This window comes from Odocoileus virginianus, chromosome 10, assembly GCF_023699985.2.
Source record: "Odocoileus virginianus isolate 20LAN1187 ecotype Illinois chromosome 10, Ovbor_1.2, whole genome shotgun sequence".
Lineage (NCBI taxonomy): Eukaryota > Metazoa > Chordata > Mammalia > Artiodactyla > Cervidae > Odocoileus > Odocoileus virginianus.
Window position 1 is genome coordinate 24509319 of NC_069683.1, and position 24206 is coordinate 24533524.

Genomic DNA, 24206 nt, shown 5'->3' on the forward strand with positions numbered 1-24206 from the left:
AGCCCATAACAAGTAATTGCTATTATGTAATTTCTAGGTCATTAAATGGTGGTCTCTAATTTATGTGCATATAATTTATTTTATAGACCATTTGAGCATATGTAGTTTGATGGTGACTCATGGAATAATGAAACTTCTTATAGATTTATGTTGGGAAGTCAGCAATACCTTTTGAATACAGCAAATAAACAGGAGATGATGTGATGCAACATGAAACATTAAATTAGCTGTACATTAACAATGATGATTTTTTTTTAATTTTTGATATACTCACCTATCAGTATATCAATAGAAAAACAGTTTCTTGTTCAGAAGCAAAAATATTTTAGATGATGTTAGACCAGTTATTGGTTTTGATTATTGACTCATTTTTCCTTTGTGCATGGAAGCAGAACAAAATATATTAGACCTCTTAAAACAAGACACTTTACTGCCATCTGCCAGGAAGTCATAATAAATATACAAACCACATATCTTTGTGATAAACAATAAAAATAAACATACAAATATTTTCAGGATAATAAAGGTGTCTATGAAGTAAATGGTGCCCTTTTAGATGAGGAGCAGCATGCAGTGCTTAACTGAAATAACCCTAAGTGGCAGACCCAGTCCCAACTGCATCTAGATTTTATATTGTTGCTTTCAATCTTCTGTCAAAGGGGAAAAATTCCCATTGTAAAGACATTCTTGGGGTCCAGTCTGATGTTGTTCATTTCTATTTTGGGCAGAAAAACAGGGGAGTGGGGTACAACCAACAGCTCAGCTTCTAAAGAAAGGTTATTCACTCTAGCAGAGAAGATTGGTTGTTCAGGATTTTCATCACTGGCCCCGGACATTGGGCTGAGCTGTACTATCTCCTCGGGTGAAAGCCATTCACCGTGCAGGAAGTGGGAGCTGGGGAGGCAGAGGGTCCAGGCTAAACCGGCAAAGGAAAATCACATCTGCCTAAAATTATGGGTGAGCCAGCAGGATCCCTGAACAAAAGATTTGAGTGGGAGTGAGAGGGGGTCGGGAGATGCAAACTCACAAGTATCTTGCTAGAAAGGGATAACATAACCTTTGGCATACTTGGCTCAGAAACTATGTTCATAAATCCAATACTATTTTCTATTCTCAAAAGAAGACAAATTGTTAGATGGCAAGGTAATAAGAAATTCCCATGTAGTATGAGTCCAGTTTTGTAAAACATAAATCGATCCTATAAAAATCTTAAGAAATTCCCATGACTTAATATGATGTATTTGAGGTAAAATATTGAGCTAGTCTATGTTCCTTGCATTCAAATAGCAAAAGTTAACATTACCAATACCTGGACTTCCCTGGTGGTCCAGTGGTTAAGAGTCCACCTGCCAATGCAGGGGACATGGGTTCAATCCCTGGTCTAGGAAGATCCCACATGCCATGGAGCCATGAAGCCCATGCATCACAACTACTAAGCCTGTGCTCTAGAGCACGAAAGCTGGAATGAGAGGAAGCACTGCAAGAAGCCTGTGCATCACAAAGAAGAGTAACTCCCACTCGCAGAAGCCTGTGCATCACAAAGAAGAGTAACTCCTACTCGCCACAACTGGAGAAAGTTTTTGTACAGCAATGGCAACGAAGACCAGTGCAGCCAAAATAGATAAACACAAATATTACCACTAACTAACACAGGGCAGAAAGTATCACGTTCCTGACCCATCACAAGGGTCATTATTGAACGAATGAGAAGAGTTCTATTCCAGAGCAACCTCCAAAGTACCAAGTGAGCATAGAGAATGCAGAATTGGGGGAACCGGGGAAAGCATCCAGGAGGAGCTGTTCTTTGAGTTCAGCGCCAGAAAGCAGAACCTGGATAGGCAGAGATGGAGAGAAAAGGAATCCCAGGAAGAATCAATGGTAGCAACAAGACCTGAGAAGTGGGAGGAGAAGGTGGAGCCTCAGGCAGTCATCTGGGACAGAAGAGCAGGCCAGGAGAGCATAGTGAGAGTGTCTAGTGAGGAAGAAGGGGCTCTCAAGGGTCACTGCAGCTGGTAACCTTTGAAGGTGGGTGTGACAGCCAGATTGCTGGGAAGGATAATGACTGAGTGAGAGGGGAAGGAAGGGGGAGTAGAAAAGAGAGTTAGGCTACTCTCTTTCTTGGTGAACTTTTTAATGAAGTAACATATGTCTGGGCTTCCCAGGTGGTGCAGGGGTAAAGAATCTGCCTGCCAATGCAGGAGACACAAGAGAGGCAGCTCCATCCCTAGGTAGGGAAGATCCCCTTGAGGAGGAAATGGCAACCCACTCTGGTATTCTTCCCTGGAGGACTCCCATGGACAGGGAAGCCTGGCAGGCTAAAGTACATGGGGTCACAAAGGGTTGGATGCGATTGAGCACACACGCATCTTTATTATTATACATTATTAAAATATATTTTACATTTATTTATTGAATTAATATGTATTATGTAAAACACATACTCAAATTATGTTCTTTTATGCATACATGTATTTATATTAAAACATTTTCCTGATACATGTATAGTATGTGTGTGCATATATAGCAAAATGTACATAGTCCACAGCTCGACAGATAATTTTCCCGACTCCTAACAGCATAGATTAGTTTTTAGAGCTACTTTTTGTTTTTTAAAGAAGTAAAAGGAGATGGTAAAAGGAGAGAAACAGGATGGTAGCAGGAGTGGCAGGATCAATGGAAAGGGATTTTCAGACCAAAGAAGCATTTTTATGCGAAAGGGAGCCAATTAAGAGGGAGAGACTGGATATGTAAGAGGAAGCGGGAGCAACTGATGGCAGTACTAATGGACACAAAAGGAACAGGCTCAAGGCAATGGATGTGGTTGATATAAAAATAGGAAATGTCGCCCTGGGGTAGCCAAGTAGAGAGATTGGTGTGGGGCAGGGGACCTACAGTCCTGGAGCCAATTCAGCTCTGCCACCCACGTAGACCATTAACAGTTACTCTGGCCCTTTTCTAAACTTGAATCATCATGATGACAAAGGCAACAGCAACAAGAAAAGCAAGGGCTCCTATTGGAGTCTGGTAGCCCTGGGATCACCTTGAAATGGGACCTGATTTTAAGCTGGACTCATCTAAGCCCACAAGACTTCTATCCTGACCCTATCCCTGCCCTGAAACTCTGCCAGAGGACAGCCCACTCAGGTTAGCCCTGAGTGTCCCAGGAAGCATCATGCCAGCCTCCGAAATTCCAAAAGATAATTCAAGCCAAATCAGCCAGATGGTCTGGGGGTGGAAGTGGAAGAGTCCAGCATCCGGGGGGACTCTGGCCTCCAGACTCCCTGTGGCTTACGGTCTCTGGCAGGTGGTGCTGAGGGGAGATGATGGCAGAACTCTGCTGTCTGAGGACAGACCCTCCTCCTCCTGCAGAGACAGCCAGAGCAGAGCAGGACCAGCCAACACGCCGTCAAACCTCCTTCCTGAGGCTTCTTTCCAGGGTCCGTTTCCCAGGCAGGAAGGGTTGAGTAAGAACCTCTTTGAATTCAGCAAATAGGCCCTGACCTCGCCTGAGAACCTGTCTCCCTGAAGGAACTGGTGATCTGGGGCTAGGACAGACTCACAGGTGAGGCTCCAGTCCTCAAGAAGCGGGCAAGCGCCGGATAGGAAGTAACGACAAAGAGCCCTCTTCTGAAATGAAATCGACACCAGACTCTGCGGTGGGAACTGAAGGACATGCGTTGCAGAGGGGAGGCCAGAGCTGGCGGCCACCCGTTTGCCTGTTCTCTGGGGGACCAACTTCTCCCTGCTTTTCCTGCCACCAACTTTCTGGCTGCACAGGGCCATGCTCACCCTTGCTCCTCTCTTCATTCCTTGTAAGTCGTCTGAGACAAGTTCAAATGGGACTTTAGCAAATGCTGAAGGGAAATACAAACTCAAAGCAACATGGGTAATGAGTAGGGCCACGGAGCTACAGAGATCATGGGATCCAGAGAGGTGAAAACTTGCTCCAAGATTGGAGAACTCTGTATGAAGTTTCCGCTGCCTCAGTCAAGCCCCCAGATGGAAAAGAAGCCCAGCAGAGGAGCAACAGGGTGTCGGTTAAGAGGCCAAACCCAGGAGCCAGATGACCCGGGTTTATGTCCCAGTTCTAATAGTTCTGTAACCTTTGGCAAAGATTTAGTCTCTGGGGGCCTTGGTTTCCCCATCTTAAAAACAAGGGTGAAACTAGGGCCTACAGCATAGGTTCTTAAAGGAATTAAGTCAATTAACACGTGTAAAACACTTACAACAGTCTTGGGCTCATAGATGTTAGGTAAGCTTGGAATTTTGTCATTATTAAGGACATGCTCAGTGGGACTAAAGGAAGAGAAGAGATGGAGGCCACCTGGGAGATAGGCAAGGAGGATAGGAATGAGATAAGACAGGAATGGGTTCCAAAAAATGGAGGCCACCAAGAAGGATGAAGGAATGAGAAAAAAGTAACATCTAGGGTGGGACTAGGGTAGGGCAGAGGAGACACTCAGTAAAGTGAGACAGATGGGAAGAGGCACTGCCACCTTTAAACCCGAGCAAGAAGCCCACTGATGCTGAAGCTCCAATACTCTGGCCACCTGATGCAAAGAGCTGACTCATTGGAAAACAGCCTGATGCTGAGAAAGATTGAGGGCAGGAGAAGAAGGGGATGACAGAGGATGAGATAGTTGGATGACATCACTGACTCAATGGACATGGGTTTAAGCAAACTGCAGAAGATAGTGAAGGATAGGGAAGCCTGGTGCGCGCAGTCTGAGGGGTCACAAAGAGTCGGATCAGATACCACTTAGCAAATGAACAACAAAAACAAAAGACCCACATGTCAGAGAGCCTGGCTGTGTTATGGTTCTTCTCTAGACTTACCACTCTCCCAACCAGGTAATAAATCCTGGGGGCTATGGGATGTGTCTCCTTGGCAACCCCCTTTTGGCTGCTGAGGACTCTGAAATCCCCTGCCCCCAGGAATTCCTACCCCCAGGAACCCCAGACGCTGCCCTCCCCTGGTCACACTGTCTGGAGGCTACAGATGGGCACTGGTGAGCACACCCCTGGGGTCAGAGGGGGCCAAGGCACCACTCTTTGCAAGCCTATGGACAGATTAGGGGCTGAGGTGTCCCTGTGTGCACTTTGGGGGCCCCTCAAGGTGCAGGATAGAACTGGGGGTGAAGATGGAGTGTCCCTGTAAAGGGGTAGGTGTTCCCAGTGAGGGGAGGATGGCTCCTAGTTCCCTTGAGGTCTTTCCCGTAACCTTCACACTGACCACGAGGGAGTGTCCTTCCCTGTCAACATTCCTAAAGGACCCAAGTCCTGAATCTCCCCAGCTAACCCACTGGCGCTGCTGGAAAGGCCTGGAGTCTCTTGGTGGACCTCTGGAAAACGACGCCAAAATGAAGGGAGGAGAAAACCAGGTGATCTACTTCCACAGCACAGTTTCCTCACTGGGGCTGGGTTTCCACCCAGGTGTCCGAGGGCCCGGGTGTCGGGGTCACCCCAGGTGGGAGGGCCGTGGACCTCGCTCCAGGACCAAGCAGGCAAGGCCGCCCTCCCCTACCCTGTAAACGCCCTGTTTCTGGGGTTCCCCCTGAGCCGCCCCATTCAGAGACAAGACGGAAGATGACTTCCCCAGCGTTTTAAGGGCAGGGTCCCCAGGTGCGTATCGCAGGAAGGGGAGCCCAAGGGTTGCCAACGCCCCTCCGCACTAGACTGCAGCCCCCGTGGCGACGCTGGGCAGGCGGAACTGTGCCTAGACGGTGCCCAGGTCTCCAAGCGTGGCCAGCTCCATCTTCAGGATGTTACCAGTCACTTTGTCCTGGGGAAGGGGAGGAAAGAAAGAGGGACCGGAAGGGGCAGGGGTGGCAGCGGTAAGGGAATGGATTGGGAAGAGGGATGGTGATCTTAGATGATGCTGGGGTGCTGGGACCCAAGCCTAGGCATGACTCACCCTCCCCCCCTCCCTCCTGCCCAGAGACCTCTCCAGCACCTCATGGAGTCCCAGGCTTTTCCCTGTGGCTGCTCCGGGATCCTTCAACCCAAAGGGGACAGCATAGGATCCAGCGAGCCTTCACAGCGTGTGCGTGTGTTAGTAGTTCAGTCTGTCCAACGGTTTGCGACCTCATGGACTCTAGCCCCCTGGCCATGCTTCTCTGTCCATGGGCTTCTCCAGGCATGAATGCTGGAGTGGATAGCCATTCCCTTCTCCAGGGGACCTTCCCAACCCAGGGATCAAATCTACAGTCTCCTGTATTAGCAGACCGATTCTTTACACTCGGAGCCACCAGGAAGGCCCCCTCCGCAGTGCTTCAGGGAAGTTGTATTTCCAGGTGGAACATTAGAGGGACTTGTTCTCTACAAGATGCAGCATTTGAGGACTGGGCAACCTGCCCCTAACCCTGGAGGATGTGGAGAAAGGCTTTCGGGGCTCTGGGGGGCTGCAGCGTGCCCAAAAGCCTTAGAGTATAGGCTCCAAGTAGGGGTGCACTCCCCCTCTGTGCGGTAGTTCACACCCTCACCCTGCAGGACTCAGGCTTCAGCCTGGAGGTTGAGTGCCCTGTACTGTCCTGCTCTTTGCCCCCAAGGTGGGAAGAGAAGGCCCTGTCCTGCCGACTAACTGGATTTTGCCCTTGTTATCCAGCTACCAATCCGCCTTTTGAGAAAAGAGCTTTATCGAGGGAAGATCCGCCCGCATGGAGACAGGAGGCAAAGCAATTAAACCTGTCTCCTTAATCCAGGCTTCAGGGCAAAATTTAAAGGGTTAGGGGAATTTCAAACTTGGAAGCTGACTGGCTGCTCTTGGATGAGTCCCTATAAGCTACTCCTATTGCTAGAAGCCAGATTTTCCTGACTGAAGGACACCTTGCGTTTTAAAGGGCTCTGGTGGCATCCTGCCTATTCTTTGAGCACTGTAGACTGAAGATTCTTGGTTCCAGGGTCATCCTGAAGACGTCCCCTCTTGCACTGGGCACAGTGCTGTTTCTTTAAAATAGAATCAAGGTTTCATTAATCAATCAACCTATTTAAGGAGGAAAAACCAGTTTCAGCTGATGCTTTTCCTGTGCTGTTTTACCTGGGTGCCTCCATCAGTGACTGTAAGCATCAGGGGGGTCTGAAGGGCAAATTTTCCCAGCTGATCTTTCGGTCCATCCCCAGATGGTGACACCGATCTGGCATTGGGACGAGAAGCGTCTGAGCCAGAGCACTGCAAGAGTCAGGGGCCAGTGGGACCAGCAGAGCCCACCCCACCCCCCAGTGGGCAGAGGTGGAGACCAACCTGCCACTGGGAACCTCTGTGGCTTCCTGTGATGTTCTGTGAGGAAGCAGGGGTATCCTGGAGTGGGCTCTCCCCTGGCAGGATTAGGGGCAGGGAGGGTCTCAAGAACAGGAGTCTTGTGGATTCAGGTGGGATGAGCATGAAGTCAAGTCCCATTTCAGGGTGACCCTAAGAGCAATACTGTCAGTGTTGCTGGGATGTTGTTGCTGGTCTGCCTGATGCTTTGACTTGAGATGATCAAAAGGCAAATGCAGAAGGTACAGGTGGGGAGCAGACCAGCATGGGAGGCTTTAGAGGGACATGATTTTTAGCTCCTTACTTGGATTAAAGAGTGCCAAACAGTCTTTGAAACAATAAGAACAAAGTTAGTCTCAGCCGGGCTTTGGGATGACCAGGCTTAAAGAAACCTTTCAGATTATATGTCCATGAGACACGAAGTATAAGTCTCCTAGCATTAATTCAAACTCTGGGGAATATCCCTCCACCTGTTGCCTACTTCGCAGAACAACTTGAGCAGACTGTTAAGGGATGGCCATTCGAGCTGGAGCAGCTACTTGTGACAGACTTCAGGAAGCTGAGAAGTGTACCCTGGGCCAAGCCACCACTGTGTTTTTCCCTTACCATGTCCTTTCTTTTTTAAAAAAAAAAAACTTATTTTTAACTGAAAGATAATTACAATAATTTACAATATATATAATAATAATTTACAAATATAATAACTTACAATATTGCTTTGTTTTCTGCCATACATCAACATGAATTAGCCATAGGCTATATATATGTTCCCCTCCCCTCTGACCCTCCGTCCCACCTCCCACCCTTTCCCACCCCTCTAGGTTGTGACAGAGCCCCAGCATGAGTGCCCTGCGTCATAGAGCAAGTTTCCATTGGCTTTCCATTTTACATATGGTAGTAGATATGCTTCCGTGCTGCTCTCTCCACTTTTCTTACCCTCTCCGTCCTCCCCACTACCTGGTCTGTAAGTCTGTTCCTATGTCTGCATCTCCACTCTAGTGAGGTGGGCGACCTATGTCCTTTCTCTGCTGGAACAAAATAGGGGCCGTTGACAGACTTCTGGGAGAATGGGAAAGTACTAAGCCATCCTCTTAGACCCTCCCAATGTAAGATTTCAAGTCAATGCTGCTGCTGCTAAGTCGCTTCAGTCGTGTCCGACTCTGTGCGATCCCATAGACGGCAGCCCACCAGGCTCCCCTGTCCCTGGGATTCTCCAGGCAAGAACCCTGGAGTGGGTTGCCATTTCCTTCTCCAATGCATGCATGCATGCTAAGTCGCTTCAGTCATGTCCGTCTCTGTGTGACCCCATGGACAGCAGCCCACCAGGCTCCTCTGTCCACGGGATTCTCCAGGCAAGGAGACTGGAGTGGGTTGCCATTTCCTTCTCCTCACTTAGCCCTAAATCCAGCTGGTTGATTGGGTACCAGCCCCAGAGCACGGCTGCCTACACAGTCATGGAACTGTTGTACCCTAGCAGACTGGACTTAACCGGCCAACCCTTGGCTGAGCCAGATATGGAACCATTTACTGATGCAAACAGTTTCATGGGCCAAGGTAGGTAGATAATGCACTGGATACTTGGTGGTAACCCTTAAAATGATCGTTGAAGCCCTGTCCCCAGGGAGCTCAGCCCAGAGGGCAGAAATCATTGCTCTGACAAGAGCCCTACTACTCACTGAAGGAAAGGGAGTAAATATATATACTGACTCTTGTTATGCGTTCTCCATGCTGTATGCTCACAGGGAAATCTGGAAAGAAAGAGAGCACCTAATTTGCAACAATAAAGGCATAAAACACGCTTCTGAAATCCCGTCTCTATTAGAAGCAGTCCATAAGCCCCCACAGATGGCCACAGTGCACTACCCAGCCCACTAGAAGACCAAAAGTCTTATAATAAAGGGCAACCAATTGGCTGACCAAGCTGCAAAGAAGGCAGCAAAGAAAGGGGTTGTTGAGCCAAACACCTTCTCCTGCAGACTGACCTGTCAAAACACCAGCTGGGGATTCACTCTTGATCACACCTCACCTGGCTGGAAATGTCATGCACAAGGAATTGTTTTGATTCCTGAGACCCTCTTGGACACTGTGCTGCAGACCATTCATATTAGTACCCACTATGGGAGAGAGGCCACCTTACAAAGGATTTAAAAATATATAATAGGATGTAACCTACAAAGGACCATCTTCAGCAAGTCACTGAAAATTATGTGATTTATGCTAAAAATAACCCAAAGACTGCTGTCAGACCTCTCCAGATGGTGACCCAACACAGAGGAACCTGCCCCACCCACAACTGGCAAATCGACTCAAGTGCCCCAGGACACAGGAAATTTCACATACCTTCTACTCTGTGAGGACACTCTTTCACGATGGGTGGAGGCATACACCACCTGAACAGAAAAAGCCTCCAAAGTGGTTAAAAGTCCTTAAAGATATTATCCCCCAATTTGGACTGCCTACCTCTCTTCAAAGTGATAATGGGCCTGCTTTTGTCTCTAGTATAATCCAACAGGTGTCCAAAGCACTACGAATTAATTGGAAGCTACCCACATCCTGGAGACCACAGTCAGGAGGAAAATCCAAGAAAATGAATGTAACCTTAAAAAGGAGCATTGCTAAAATATGTCCATTTAATTTGGAATAAGGCCCTACTACAGATCAGAGAGGTTCCCAGAAGGAGGCTTAAATTAAGCCCCTTTGAAGGCCTTTCCAGGTGTCTGCCTGGGTGGGAGAATCTATAAACGCTCTGAAAGATCCATCAGTCACCAATTATGTTTAAACTGTATGTACCAGGTTAACCTCTGTTCATGAGTTTACCTCCAGCAGGTGTGCCTATCCTACTGAAGTTGCCTTAGACCCTTTCTGAGCTGGGGACTGAGTCCTCCTTAAAACCTGGAGAGAGCAAGGGCTTGAGCACCAGCTGGCTGCATGGTGGACAGGACCACACGTGGTGTTACCTACCAACGGTCATCTGTTAAGTGAGCTTCAGGAAAGCCATGGATTCATCCCACTTGAGTTAACGGAGCCCCACTGTCATTAGAACATGACCCAACTCCTGAGAGGCCTAGAGAGCCATGGGTTTGTGAACCCTTAGAAGACTTAAGGTTGCTCTTCAAAAAAGATAAGCATTGAGATTAAAATCTCATTGCAGAAGAGATTTCAATAGGTTCAAATAGTTGTAGACAAATAATTGTATTACTTACTAAAAAATTTAAAGAATATTCTTGGCCCAAGGCTGATCAATTCCATTCTGTGATCAACCCCTGGTGTCCCCTGTTCAGCTGAAAGTGGCCACAGTGATCATCAGCTCCCTTTCCCACAAGACTGTGGAATGGACATTGACGGTGGGCAATTGTATCAAGGGTGAGGCAGCCATTGGCTGTCCTTCTCCACCAATGGGCAGCCTCACAGTGGTCCCCGCAGTCACCAAGTTTCCAACAAACGGCCACACCCTGTACCCCCTCTCCCACTCCTTGTATAAAAGAAGCCCAAATTTGGGCTGGGGGGAAGTTGGCTTTTTTTTTGAGACACTAATCTGCCATCTTCTCCATCTGCTGGCTTTCTGAATAAAGCCATTATTCCTTGCCCCAACAACTTGTCTCCTGATTTGTTGGCATGTCATGCAGAACAAGCTTGAACTTGGTATCAGAGACAGTCAGGAGGTTAGTCTAGCAATTTGTGCCTGATGTGAGGTAGCCTGTGCTGGGGATGAGCAGTGAAATGGTAAGAAGTGAGTGGATGCTGAGCCGTTTGTACCTGCTGTTCCCTTTGCCTTCAGTGCTCTTCCCTGTATATCTGCTTGCTCATCTTCTTCAGGTCTCTGCTGAAATAACACTTTAATTAGGGAGGATTCTGTTGAACAACTGGTATAAAATAGCAACATCATGCCTATATGTGCCCTACATTTCATCCTCATACTAATTTTTCTCCATAGCATTTAGCACCATTTGACATCGCTCTTTCTTTCCTTTAGGGCTTCCCTGATAGCTCAGCTGGTAAAGAATCTGCCCGCAATGCAGGAGACCTGGGTTTGATCCCTGAGTTGGGAAGATCCCCTGGAGAAGGGAAAGGCTATCAACTCCAGTAGTTTAGCCTGGAGAATTCCCTGGACTGAATTCCATAGACAGTCCATAGGTTGGCAAAGAGTGGGACACGACTGAACAACTTTTACTTTCTTTCCTTTAATTATGTCACTCCCCTGACTAGAGTAAAAACTCTGATAGTAAAGACTTTGGCTAATTTTTTTTTTCACTGCTATACACTCAATACCCAGGATAGTTGACCTATAGTAGCAGCTCAAAAGAAATGTATTAAATGATGAAGCGAATGAGTGGATCCCATTCTCTTTGTTGGTTATCTGTTGTACAACATGCGTGCATGCTCAGTCACTTCAGTCATGGTCTGACTCTTTACAACCCCATGGACTGTAGCCCACCAGGCTCCTCTGTCCATGGGATTCTCCAGCAAGAATACTGGAGTGGGTTGCCATGCCCTCCTCCAGGGGATCTTCCCAGCTCAGGGATTGAACCCAGGTCTCCCGCATCTCCTGCATTGCAGGTGGCTTCTTTACCACTGAGCCACCGGGGAAGCCCCCTATTGTGTAACACATTACCCCCCAGTTTAGTAGCTTGAAATAACAGGCATTATCTCACATAGTTTCTGTGCACAAGAATCTGAGGGCAGCCTAGTGGGTCCTTCTAGCTCAGAGTCTCTCATGAGGTCCAGTCAAGCTGTCGGTCAGGGCTGCTGTCATCTGAAGGCTTGAGGGGGCTGAGGATCTGCTTCTAAGATGGATCACTCAGGTGATGTGGCTTTTGGTAGAAGGCCCGGGCTCCTTGCCTCATGGGCTGTCTGAGGGTCCTGCATCCCTCAGCACGAGCTAACACACAGAGAGACAGAGACAGACAGAGAGCTGTCCCAAGGACTTGTATAACCTAACCTCAAAGATGACATACCATCACTTCTGCCATATTCTCCAATCATAGAGCCCAACCTTGAGACAATGTGGAAGGAGGCTACACAAGGGCACAAAAGCCAGAAGGCAGTGATCCTGGACTGGGGGCCACCTTGGAGCCTGAGGTCTTGATAAAAGCTCTTTCATCAAGACCTTCCTCCTTACGTGGGCAAGGGGGAACGGCATTCCCTGGCAGTCCAGTGGTTAGAACTCCAAGCTTTCACTGCCAAGGGCATGGTTTCAATCCCTGGTCAGGGAACTAAGATCCTACAAACCATAGCACAGCCAACGAAACAAAACAAAACAAAAAAACCCCAAAACAAAAAAGACCTTTCTCCTTCCAGCTCCAGCTATTCATCTGTAAATCACAGATAGTAAACTGTTGACCCACAGCTATATTCAGGGTAACTGTTTTTCTTTTTTAAACATTACCATGTTTTAGGTTATTAGACTCAACATTTAAAAATACTAAAAAGCTTTCTCCTCCCAGCTCCAGCTATTCATCTGTAAATCACAGGTAGTAAACTGTTGACCCACAGCTACATTCAGGGTAACTGTTTTTCTTTTTTAAACCTTCTCATGTTTTAGGTTATTGGACTCAACATTTAAAAATAAGGGGAAGGGCCGGGAAGCCGTTGGGATGGCCGGGTGGTGAGGGTCTGGTGGGGATGACAGTTGGGCAGTTGGAATGAGGCGGCAGCGAGGAATCTGAGAGACTGTTGGAAGGCAGCCCTGACCTGGGTGGTGGGATGTGGGTGACAGAGGCGAGGGGTGAGGCAGGAGCAACATTTCAGAAGCAGGAAGAAAGGATAAGTAACAGATCCCTGACCAGAAAGGGGGAAATTGGGAGGGGATCTGATCTGAGAGAGAGTTGTATCAGCCTTCGGGGTATGTGAGGCAGAGAGAGGGCTTCAGGGGACCAAGTGCTGCTTTTCGGTAGCTCAGAACCAGTACAGGAGACAGGCAAGCTCGCCGGAAGCTAGTCTGCAAGGCTGAATGAAAGGAAGTCACTGATCTGCTGCAAGATCACATTGTTCAATGCCAGAGGAAGGGGTCTGCAGTAAGTACGGGAGTTCTCTGATCCTGAGATGACTGCCGGCCATCAGGAGGAGGTGTCCGGCCAGCCCAGAGGAGGGATGTGGGCTGGGAACGGAGATGTGAGAATAAATACTCAAAGCTCTGTAAGCAAATGAAGCAGGAGAAGGGAGAGTTGCATTAAGGAGGAGGGAGGAGTCCCAGCCCCAGCCCGGAGCACTGAGAACCACAGCAGAAGGGACTCGTGGTTAGAAGCAAGGAGATTAGAGAGACACGGACGGCGTGGATCTGAGCACTGGTCCCGACCCCTGTTGGCTGTATCTTCTTGGGTCGTTATTACCTTCTCTGTGCCTTAATACCTCCATCTGTTAAATGGGTTCTATTGTAGTAGCTACATGAAGGCTACACATACTGAGAAAGTGAGATGTGGGGAACATGGCATGGGACACAGTCAGGGTTCAGCTGATGCTAGCCAGCTTCGGGTGCATCAGGAGGGAAAAAGAGTAGTCAGGCTGGAAGCAGAACTAAGGGCTGAAATATCACTGAAGTTCTGGAGAGGAGGGGGTTTTGAGGAGAATGGGGTCAGGATGACCAGAGCGAAGAAATGTTGAGCACCTGAGTGGGTTATTTCATTAAGAACTGTGATCAGTTCAAGTTTACAGATGAGGAAACTGAGGCTTACAGGTAGGAAGTGAGTGGCGCCAGGTTGCACAGCTGAACAGATGTGTGGAGATGGAATTTTGATTGTCTATCCAGTCCCACAGCCCAGGTGCTCACACACTGCCCTGGAGGAGCCTCCCGAGAAGGCAGGGGTGCTCCAGCGTGGGAGGGGAAGGAGCAGGGCGTCCAGTGCAGCGTGAGGCTGCAGCCGGGTGTCTGGATCAGAGTTGCAGAGAGGAGACAGAAGTGGTGGATGCAGGTCCCTCACCGGAGAACTTTGGCCAAGAATGAAGTGAGGAAGGGGGCAGCAGCTGGAGGTGGAGAGGGTCCCTTGAGAGTTTATTCAGAGCAGGGACACAGGACTGGTTATCAAGTCAAGAGGAAACGAAGACGGGGGTGCTGGAGAGGCTGGGGGTGTCCTTGAAGGAGAAAGGCCCTTTGGGTGTGGGAGAGACTGCGATCGGGGCTCGTTTTGGACAAGGAAGAAAAGGGAGATACTGCTCTCCCGAAAGAGTCAAGGTGGCCCCTCTGTTGGCTCTGCGTGGGGACAAGCTGAACGCCACCTTGAGACAGAGACACGGGTGTGGGAGGCCGCTAAGGACACACCTGGCCGGAAGCCTCAGCACTGAAGTGAGGGTTTAGGCGTGGAGTGGGTTCAGGGGACAGAGAGCCGTCTGGGTCCCGGCTGGGGGCCAGACCAGGCTGCACCCTGTCCATCCACACCCCCATCCCTCCAGGCTCTCCACGAACTGTGAGCACCGGAGATTTAACAAATCAGAGGTTGTGTCTTCACAGGCTGTTCAGTCCCCGAGGGTAGACTGCTGTGATTGGTGAAGCATGTGATGCTGGGGTCACCCAAGAGGTCCCAGCACAGAAATGAGGTCTAAGTCGAGAGCGGGAGGGAGGGGTCAGGAAGGAAGGATTTGTGGGCAGCTTCCACCTGGGGCAGGAGGAGAGAGAAGGGGAGCAGGGAAGCTTGGGGAGGCTTGGCCAAGCAGTGCGGCGCGCTGGGCTGGGCTTGGAGACGGTCACTCTGGGCGGGCAGAAGAGCGTCATCTTTGACTGTTTTTGTCCACAGGACTCGCAGCTCGAGTGCAGGGGAGAAAACTGACAGGAGGCTGAGGCTTGGCAGAGCACAGATAAAGGAAAGGCTGTGTCAAGCACCCTGCATTTCAAAAGCATGAGCTGAGGTATACAGGAGAGATGGCGGGACACCCAGACAGGTGACTTGCCCACGCGGGTTGAGCTGCCCTTTCATGGGACTGGAAGGAGCTGCTGGGGAGAGACTTCATCCTGAGGGGCCTCAAGTCCGGTTCTGATCACAGCCTAGTGATGAGAAAGGCAGAGGAGTGCCTGGAGGGTCCCGCAGGCCGGCAGCCAAGTTCAGCGAGAGATGGCTTGTTGGTGGGAGCATCTGACACTCTCACGGGGGCCCCGAGGGAAAAGTGGGTGTCTGCCTGTGGCTCTGCAGGAGGAGATGAGCTGGGGGAAGCGGGGTGACCACTGGTGTTTGGCTCAGCTTCACACTGGGCAGGTGCTGCCCGGGGATGCTCGGTCCACATTTGTGCACATGGACCCACGCGTAACGCAACGCTCACACCCACTGTGTCCAGGGCCCCTGATCGGCCAGAACATTTGTCCCCCAAGGTCATCCTTCAGTGCCCACAGCCTCGTGGAAACGGGCCCTTGGGTGCCCATTTTGTGAAAGAGGAAAGAGGGGTTAAGTGATTTTTTCCTAAGATCACACAGCTTGGGTGTGGTTAAATCCAGTCTCGGTTCATCCTCATCTCCTTTCCTCTCCAGCTGACATTTTGTGGTTGTTACAAGCAGCCTCGGACATACACCACAGCTCCCCATCTTGGGCTCGCCCAGCAAGAGGCAGCCCTGGTCAAGATCAGCTCTTGGCCTGCTCCCCTCTCCAGGAGCATAGCTGGAGGTGGCTGGAGAAACCACTCCCCCACCTCGCATGACCAAATTCATGACCTTTAGCCTCAGGCAGGCCCAGGGGGTCTGGTCGGTACACGTTCCCACTCTCCCACTCTCTAGTTCATACCCTCTCCTTTTCAAGCCCCCATCTCCTGGGAGCACCCAGGGTCCCCGCACGCTCTGTGGTTTATAGTGGGAAAGACCCATCTCTGACCAGGAGACAGGTCTGGAGGTCGGGACCGATGGCTGGGCTGGGCTCCAGACTGTGGCTCCCCCATCCTGTGTGATGGAGGGCCGGGCCTGATCCCTGTGCTGACCACTGCCCTGCCCAGGCCGTAGGGGTTGACTCTGCAGCTCCCCTGACACTAATTCACAGATTTAGTACGCTCTTTGGGAGTGAAGGTATTGTGAGAAGAGATTCCGCTTATGCCAAGTTTTTCTCTGAACGTGGAGGTGGCTGAAGAACCCGGCACTAAGAAGAAGAATGATGTCATTAGAGCCAGATCAGTCCTCAGTTATCAGGGCCCAGTTCTGCCCAGGGTCACAGGGCGAAGTGGGACTAGGCTCCAGTCTCTCCTGACCCCAGGGCCACCGTCCTGTGCTTACAAAGATATTAGCAAAAATCATTTAAGAGCATTCCATTTCTAATAACAGTCTGGCTCCATAACTATTCATATCTCAGCAGCTGCTGGAAACAGGCACTTCCTCCGTAGGCTCCAACTCCAGGTGACCTTCCTTAGTGGCCAAAGTCATTTTTTAAAACCACAAATCTCAGAGTTGACTCTGGTAGGTTGAGTGTCCACACAGACACGGAGGCAAGCACATGACATGTCTCTTGCCTCTTAAACAACAAAACTCAGGGTGAAGAAGTGACAGATGTCCATAAAGTCCCCTCCATGGAGGAGCTGGTCCACATGGAGAGGGGTGGAGTTGGTGTCCTTCCGGCAGGGAGACCAGGCTGGGTACTTTGCTGGGAGTGGCACCGCCGGATTCCCTGGCTGCCTGGATGCTTGGCAGCCCTGGGAAAACCCAAGTCTGCAGGCCAAGATTTCTCTTTCTGTTAGGTCTCGGGTCTCTGGCAGCTTGCTTTTCTGTCTAGCCCTGTGCCTGTCGGGCCAGTTCCCCACCCTTAGCCCTTAGATGTTGTTACAACACCTTCCCCACCGCCGCCCCCCATGGGTGGACGCCTTTTTTGTGAGCTTCGCAAGCACCCTGCTCCCCGAGAGCCCCACTGCATCCCCAAGACCCCAGAGTCCTGGAGGTTGCAGGGGCCTAGGAAGCAAAGCAGAAGTCTTCAGGGGACGACGCCCCGGCTGAGTGCCCTCAGGCCACAGGACCTGGAGTGTCCACGATGACGGTAACAGGTCTAAGATTCTAGGCTGAACTGGCAGCCTCTTCAAACTGCTCAAATGAGACAGTGATGGGGAGAAGAGGAATCTGGGGGGAAAAGAGCTCCGAGATGAGGTGACTGGGGCAGGGCGGAGTTGGGGAGGGCGCAGATCTGAAGTCCATTTTTTGTCTCCCACTCTTTGAAATGACTTTCACACCTTCCCATCACACCCTCCAAAACTCCCACACCCTATCTCTCCTCTCTCTCAGCTGCTATGTTGCTGCCTGTTTGACCAAGAAAAAAAAAAAAACTGTCCCTATTTTATCCACAGCCTGTGGACCTCACCCCACTTCCTAGTCAAGGACATCTCTCCTGCAATTGACCTCTATCCACCTGCATCACAAGGTGTTTCCCTCCCTAGGGGGCTCGTTGTTTGAGCAAATAAAATCATGCCAGGAGAGTGGGTTTTTAAAAATCTGTTATGATGTGGATGTAAAAGGCACCCACCCATTGTAAGCGCAAAGTTAAGAATTTTGACAAAGGTATAACCCCATGTAATCGCCGCCGCCAACGTCAAGTCAGCGAACATTTCGCGAACATTCTCCTTCAACCCCACGAGGTTTCCCACTGCTGAGAAGTGTTCCCTTGTATGGATGCAGCGCAGTGTGTCCAGGCCTTGCCTGTTGATTTACAATTGGGCTATTTCTACTTTTTGGCTATTACGAATAAAAAAAGTACAGTGACTATGCAAGTATAGTATCTGTATGGATGTAATCATTTCTCTTGAGTAAATATCTACGAGTGAAACAGTTGGGCCATATGATAATCTATGTTTAGTTTTATTAGAAACTCCCAAACTTGTTCTCCAAAGTGCTTCTATGATTTTACGTTTCCACTGTGGCCCTTGAAAGTTCCTCTGGTCTGGCATGTGGCCCCCACCATCCATGGTGGGCGCTGCAATCCAGTCCTCTCCTCCCGCCTCACCTCCAGGAAGCCTTCCTCGGCTGCAGCCACCCTCCCTTCCTCTCTTCCGCCTCTGGTTTCCTAGAGCAGGTGGGCTCTGAACCTCAGCCCTCACGTGATTTCTATAGATCAGTCCCGAATTTTTCCATCAGGAGGAGCCTCTTAAGCCAGGGACCACACAGCCCTGAGGTCAGAGGGGAGGGAAGAGCTGCTCGTTGCTGGCCCCTGATGCCCAGGCTGGTGTAAAAATGGGAGAGCGTGTGCCACAGAGGAATGATCGCAGGCTGAGCATCAGGGCCCTGGGCCCTTTTCTCCAATGATCCCTGAGCCTATTGTTTCTATCTCCGAGCCTCAGGTCCTGAAGCTGTGAAATGGGAACAGATGAGCTGGGCTAGGCGATTCCTAAAAGCCCTCTCCAGTTTTCAGGATTCAGTGTGCTCCGTTAGTGTCTCTTAACCCTTTGCAGACATTAGAATCACCCAAGAAACTTAGAAGACTAGCAACGCCTGTGCCCCATTCCCAGGGATTTAAGATGCAGTTGGCTTGTGATGGAGCCCTGGCATTCGTGATTTTATAAAAGTTCATGGGATGAGTAAGACAGGATTGGGAAGCTGACATCCTCACATTTCGTGGGGAAGCCACTTATTAGAAGGACCTGGGTCATGTTCAGGCAGAGCCATGGTCTCATGCTGCCCTCTGGTGGCCAGGTTGTTCACTACAGGCAGATTTCCACATCCACGTGTTTTAGCCTGGGTCAGGAAAAACGTGTAATAATAGAGCAGAAGAGGAAAACGAAGAAATAAAAAGAGGAGTAAGGAGACAGAAAAGGCCTGGCTCCTCCAGGACCCATGACTACACAGACGTTTCCCTTCCCACTTCTCTCCTACAACAAATAATGTGCCCCCAAGACAAGCCCTCTGGGTCCCTGCTTCCCCCTCCATAGATGTAAGGGGAATTCAGAAGGATAGAGATTCATATGAATTGCTTTAGGCCAGTATCCCCCAAATGGAGGGAATCTTTGATGCAGGGATTCCAGAACCCAGCACAGGGCCTGGCCCATCACAGGGGCTCAACACATTATTGAATAAATGAATCCCACCCTGAAAATACTGTCTTTCCTCACTGTGCCATATTTATTTGTCATCCCCAATTTTTTACTACCATTAAGTAAAAGTAGTTCATTTCAGTTCAGTTGGCACAGCTACTTTTTAACTACGTAAAAAAGAAATCATTGACTTTTTAGGCTAAATTGAGAACAGATTATCCACACATTAGAAAGGGCAACAAAATTAAGAACTTAGCACATTAATTTTCACCTTCTTTCAAAAATACTTTATTCTAACATCCTTCCCCTTGCTGCCCATGCACCCGATGACCTTTCAGCTTTGTTTCTAAGTGCACACACCCCACCACTTGAATTGTAATGCACTCACTGTATTGGCCAAGGGTCATGTTTAGCTCCATAAAATTCTATGCCTGGCCAGAGACAGTCCTGGCCAGAAGCTCATGAGTAAGAACTATGCTCATTTCCCTTCCACAAGCTGGGGTAACTCTAGCAGGATGGTGCTACTCAAATATGGTTCAGAGACAACACGGGTATCACCTTGCAGCTTGTTGGAAATGCAGAATCTCAGTCCTCACCTCAAACAAAGAATCAGAATATGTGTCTTAATAAGCTACACTGGTGATGCACACACACATAAAAATTCAAGAACGGCTCTTCTGGGTTGTGCGATTACCAAGCTGTTTGAAGCTCAGGGAATCTATGCAGAAAGTTGAATACTTATTGATCTGGGTCTGGAAAACTTTCTCCAACAACTTTTCATGAAATTAAACCTTAACTAAATCTGCAAGGGCTAAAAAAAAATGTTTGCCAAAAATTTTCCAAGTCATTATGATTAATAAATACCATTTTCAAAATCTGTGTTGGCCTCTCTCTGGTGAATGCTCCACATTCCCCTCTCTCTTATCTACTTCATGTTTACACATGGGTTTGGCAAGGGGGTGTTGGGTTGGTCAATATCAATGAACTCTGGTCATGTTTAGAGGCTTACTCTTAGAAAAATCAATCAACTTTCAATTAACAATTAACTTTCACAGCAAAAAAGTATTTTTAAACCTAGACCTGTCTGGCTCACACATCACATGAGGCCATGGAAAATCAGATAAAGGGTAAGGATAGTTAAGCACTAATGGACTCTATAGATGTTGGGTTTGTGAAAATGAAAGATAACTCATCTCTTTGAGGCGGACCAGCTCACAAGAGCTTTTCATGTGACAGCTGGCAGCTGGAATCAGCCTACTTTTGAAGCTCTGATTCCTCACTAAGCAAGAAATCATGCACGTTTTGTGGTTGTTGTAATAGTTTTCCCTCCTTGAAAAAAAAGATAAACCGCTAAAGTGGGTTTCTTATCATTATCAATATCATATGAGTTTAGGTATCCAAATTATGTTTCCGATGATCTGACAAAGAAGATGAAAAAAGACTTTATAGACCAACTTTGGCAGCTTAGACTTTACAAGCAAAACATAAAAGCTACACTTTTGTAACCAGTCAACCTAATCGTAATTCCAACGTTGGATAGTACAAACTCTAAACAAAATATGGACCTGTTACAGTTAGTAGAGCTCTTAAATATGTAAAAACCCAGTTTAACCATCTTATTGGTTCAGGTGATACTAAGACATTAAATGACCAGCCCACGATCACACCGCTTGTTTCTATCGAAGCAAAAGCTAGCATCTGGGTCTTCTGATATGGAATTGGGTGTTATCATCTCTATTAGGCTTCCATGGTGGCTCAGGCAGAAAAGCGTCTGCCTGCAGGGCGGGAGACCTGGGTTCGATCCCTGGGTTGGGAAGATCCCCTGGAGAAGGGAATGGCAACCCACTCCAGGATTCTTGCCTGGAAAATTCCATGGACGGAGGAGCCTGGTAGGCCACAGTCCATGGAGTCACAAAGAGTCGGACACGACTGAGCGACTTCACTCACTTACCATCTATAACACTGGGCATGTGAAACACAATGCCCCGCCTTATGGAGAATAACAAGAACGACAAAACAGAAAAAAGCACAGAAGGGTATAGACCACATCTATTGATCACTTTATCTGGTATAGTCTAAAATCACGGGCACAGCACTCAACACACATTTGCTGAATAGACTTGCAACAGATTACAATTCAAGAAATGTTTTCTGAGTGTTTCTGAGTTTCTAAAGCCATTGGTTAGGCAGTATATGAGGCACATTTACATCATTAACTTCATTTTATACCATTCTATTCCCATCAGCATTATTGTGATTATCAGAGTTGCACACAGTTACTACATAAAGTATAGATAGAGGTCATCATTTCCTCTGATTTAGGAGAGAAGAAAAAGACGACCGGCAGGAAAGGGTAGATAGGCTATCTGGGATCTTAGAGACAGGCTCACCTTAGACATAATTTGAAAATTTCTGCAGTTTATAAGCAATTGTCTTTTTTCACCAAGTATATTTTCAGAGTATAAATGGTGATCCTTAAATTGTGCCCAGCTGATGCAATCCCCAGAGGACTGTCACTCTTAAAGGCAAGAAGTAAAGGGAGATGGTCCATGGGTATTTCAATGGTTATAGGTTTTCAGCCTTCCCTACAAATTGGTGCTTATCAGATCATTTTCCTCCCTCTGTTTGCACGAAATAATCTAGAGGTGAAAAAATGACTTAGAACACATAAAGGCAGTTAAGCCTAAGACTCTGCCAAACCTGTTTGATCAAATTCTTCAAAAATAGCTTCTCCAGGGGAGCATGGTCTTTCACTGTGGCTCAGGGAAGAATTGCAGACAAAACCCCATCATACAGATCTGTTGGGTTAGCACTGTTTTATTTTTACTCTTGAAGCTGTCTATCCACTAAAACCTTAAATGAAAGAGAATATAATATAGATCAGGACAGACTCAGTTACAACTCAAACCCTGCTCCTCACTGCTTCTTAGAGTGGACCCTGGTGCACAGTGACTGCTGGATAAATGCTAGCAATGACCATCACCTTGGCTATCACCTCCATATCGCCATCGTGGTGGCTGCTCCAAGCCTCCTGCTGCAACTTTGACAACCTATATATCTACCAACTCCATTGCTTCACCTGAGGTGACAAGTCATTTCTGGACTTCTGCACTTCAGCACTGAATGCCTTATCTAGATTAAAAAGTACCAGCTCCTGTCTAGTCAAATTACCAAGAACCATTTTCAGGTTTTTCTTCTAAAATGAAAGTAAAATGTTTTTTTCTTTAAATCTACAGCATGTGGCACCTATTACTACTACTAATGCAATACTAATAAATCTACTATTAATAATACATTACTAATAAATCAACATTTATGTCAGAGGTAAGGGCAAGAGACAGATATAGACAGAGAGAATGAATACAGCTGAGCCAAATAAAGTTCAATTGGTCCTGACCCCAGTAGGAACCTAAAAAAATAAACCCAAAATGGATTAAAGACCTAAATGTGAGATTGGACACCACGAAATCTTAGAGGAAAACATAGGCAGAACACTCTCTGACATATATCACAGCAATGTCTTTTTTGATCTTTCTCAGATTAACAGAAATAAAAACAAAAGCAAATGGAACCTAATTAAACTCAAAACCTTTTGCATAGCAAAGGAAATCACAAACAAGATGAAAAGACAACCCACAGAAAGAAAGAAAATATTTGCAAATGATGACAAGGGATTATTCTCCAAAATTTACAAACAGCTCATGTAGCTCAGTATCATCAAAACAAACAATCCAATCAAAAAATGGGCAGAAAACCTAAACAGACATTTCAAATGTTCCAACAGACATATGAAAAGATGTTCAACATTGCTAATTATTAGAGAAATGCAAATCAAAATCATAATATCACCTTTCACCAGTCAGAATGGCTATCATTAAGAAAAATCCACAAACAAATGCTGGAGAGAGTGTGGAGAGAAGGGGACCCTCCTACACTGTTGATGGGAACGTAAATTGGTGTAGCCACTATGGAGAACAGTACCGAGGCTCCTTTAAAAAACTAAAAATAGGGCTACCATATGACCCTGCAATCCCATTCCTGGGCATATACCCGGAGTAGAAAGGATACATGCACCCCAATGTTCATAGAAGGGCTGTTTACAATAGCCAAGACATGGAAGCAACCTAAATGCCCATGGATAGAAGAATATATAAAGAGGTGGTACATATATACAATGGAATATTTAGAAGAATGAAATAATGCCATTTGCAATAACATGGCTGGACCTAGAGATTGTCATAATGAGTGAAGTAAGTAGACAGAGAAAGACAAATATTACATGATATCACTTTATGTGGAATCCAAAAAGAAACGATACAAGTGAACTTATTTACAAACAGAAACAGACTTTTTCTCCTGGGGACTGGCACATTTAAAATGGATAGCTAACAAGGACCTACTGCATAGCACATGAAACTCTGCTCAATATTCTGTAACAACCTAACTGGGAAAAGAATTTGAAAAAGAAAAAAAATATATATATATATATAAAAATTAAAACAGCAAAGTCAACATTTTCTGAGGAATAGCCCCTCAGTTACTGAGTCTAAGCCTTTCGACCATTTTAAGGTCATCTTTGAAAGTTATCGACCCTCTCTATGGGGAAACATTCACATACACACTAAATATTGAATAAATATTACTGGCTGATCCTTGAGAGTTACTTGATTCTTTGAAGCCCATTTTAACAAAATGGGGCAGGTGGCTAAGATTAACCCCGTACCTTTAAAAATAAGGAGACAAAAGTCAACATTCAGCCTCAAAGGAGAGAAGAGAAAGACAAGGGGATTCCCAGGCTACCAAGGACAACCCAAACTGCCCCGAGGTAGGGACAGGTGTTAACAGAAGCAGCCCCATTGCCCCGGAAGTTATTCTTCACTAAGAGAACACAGAACCGCCAAGAGCTGCAGAACCTCCCTAACGCAGGATTCCTACAAACAGTGTTTTTCTTTTTTTCCTTTTCTTGGTAAGAGGGGAAAAATTGATGATTCTATCTAGTGGGGTTTCAGGAGTACTGGTCCTTCTTGGCCGAGCCCTT

General features: G+C 47.5%; 2 long non-coding RNA genes across 6 annotated transcripts; one reads left to right on the forward strand and one right to left on the reverse strand.

The window, feature by feature from the left end:
* Positions 1-403: 403 nt before the first annotated feature.
* On the reverse strand, positions 404-12777 carry LOC110127742 (uncharacterized). 5 transcript variants are annotated; one of them, XR_011489915.1, is made up of 7 exons: positions 12642-12777; positions 11908-12134; positions 11012-11078; positions 8963-9003; positions 7241-7408; positions 6859-6945; positions 404-894 (listed from the first exon to the last, which is right to left on the reverse strand). It is a non-coding gene; the product is annotated as an uncharacterized lncRNA (long non-coding RNA). The 5 variants fall into 5 exon arrangements; XR_011489916.1 differs by lacking the exon at positions 7241-7408 and having other exon boundaries at positions 8932-9003; positions 11012-11075; positions 12642-12772; XR_011489912.1 differs by lacking the exon at positions 7241-7408 and having other exon boundaries at positions 8932-9003; positions 12642-12772.
* Positions 12778-12935: 158 nt separating this feature from the next.
* LOC110149243 (uncharacterized) lies at positions 12936-17911 on the forward strand. Its single transcript, XR_011489917.1, has 2 exons — positions 12936-13269; positions 14983-17911. It is a non-coding gene; the product is annotated as an uncharacterized lncRNA (long non-coding RNA).
* The last annotated feature ends 6295 nt before the right edge of the window (positions 17912-24206 follow it).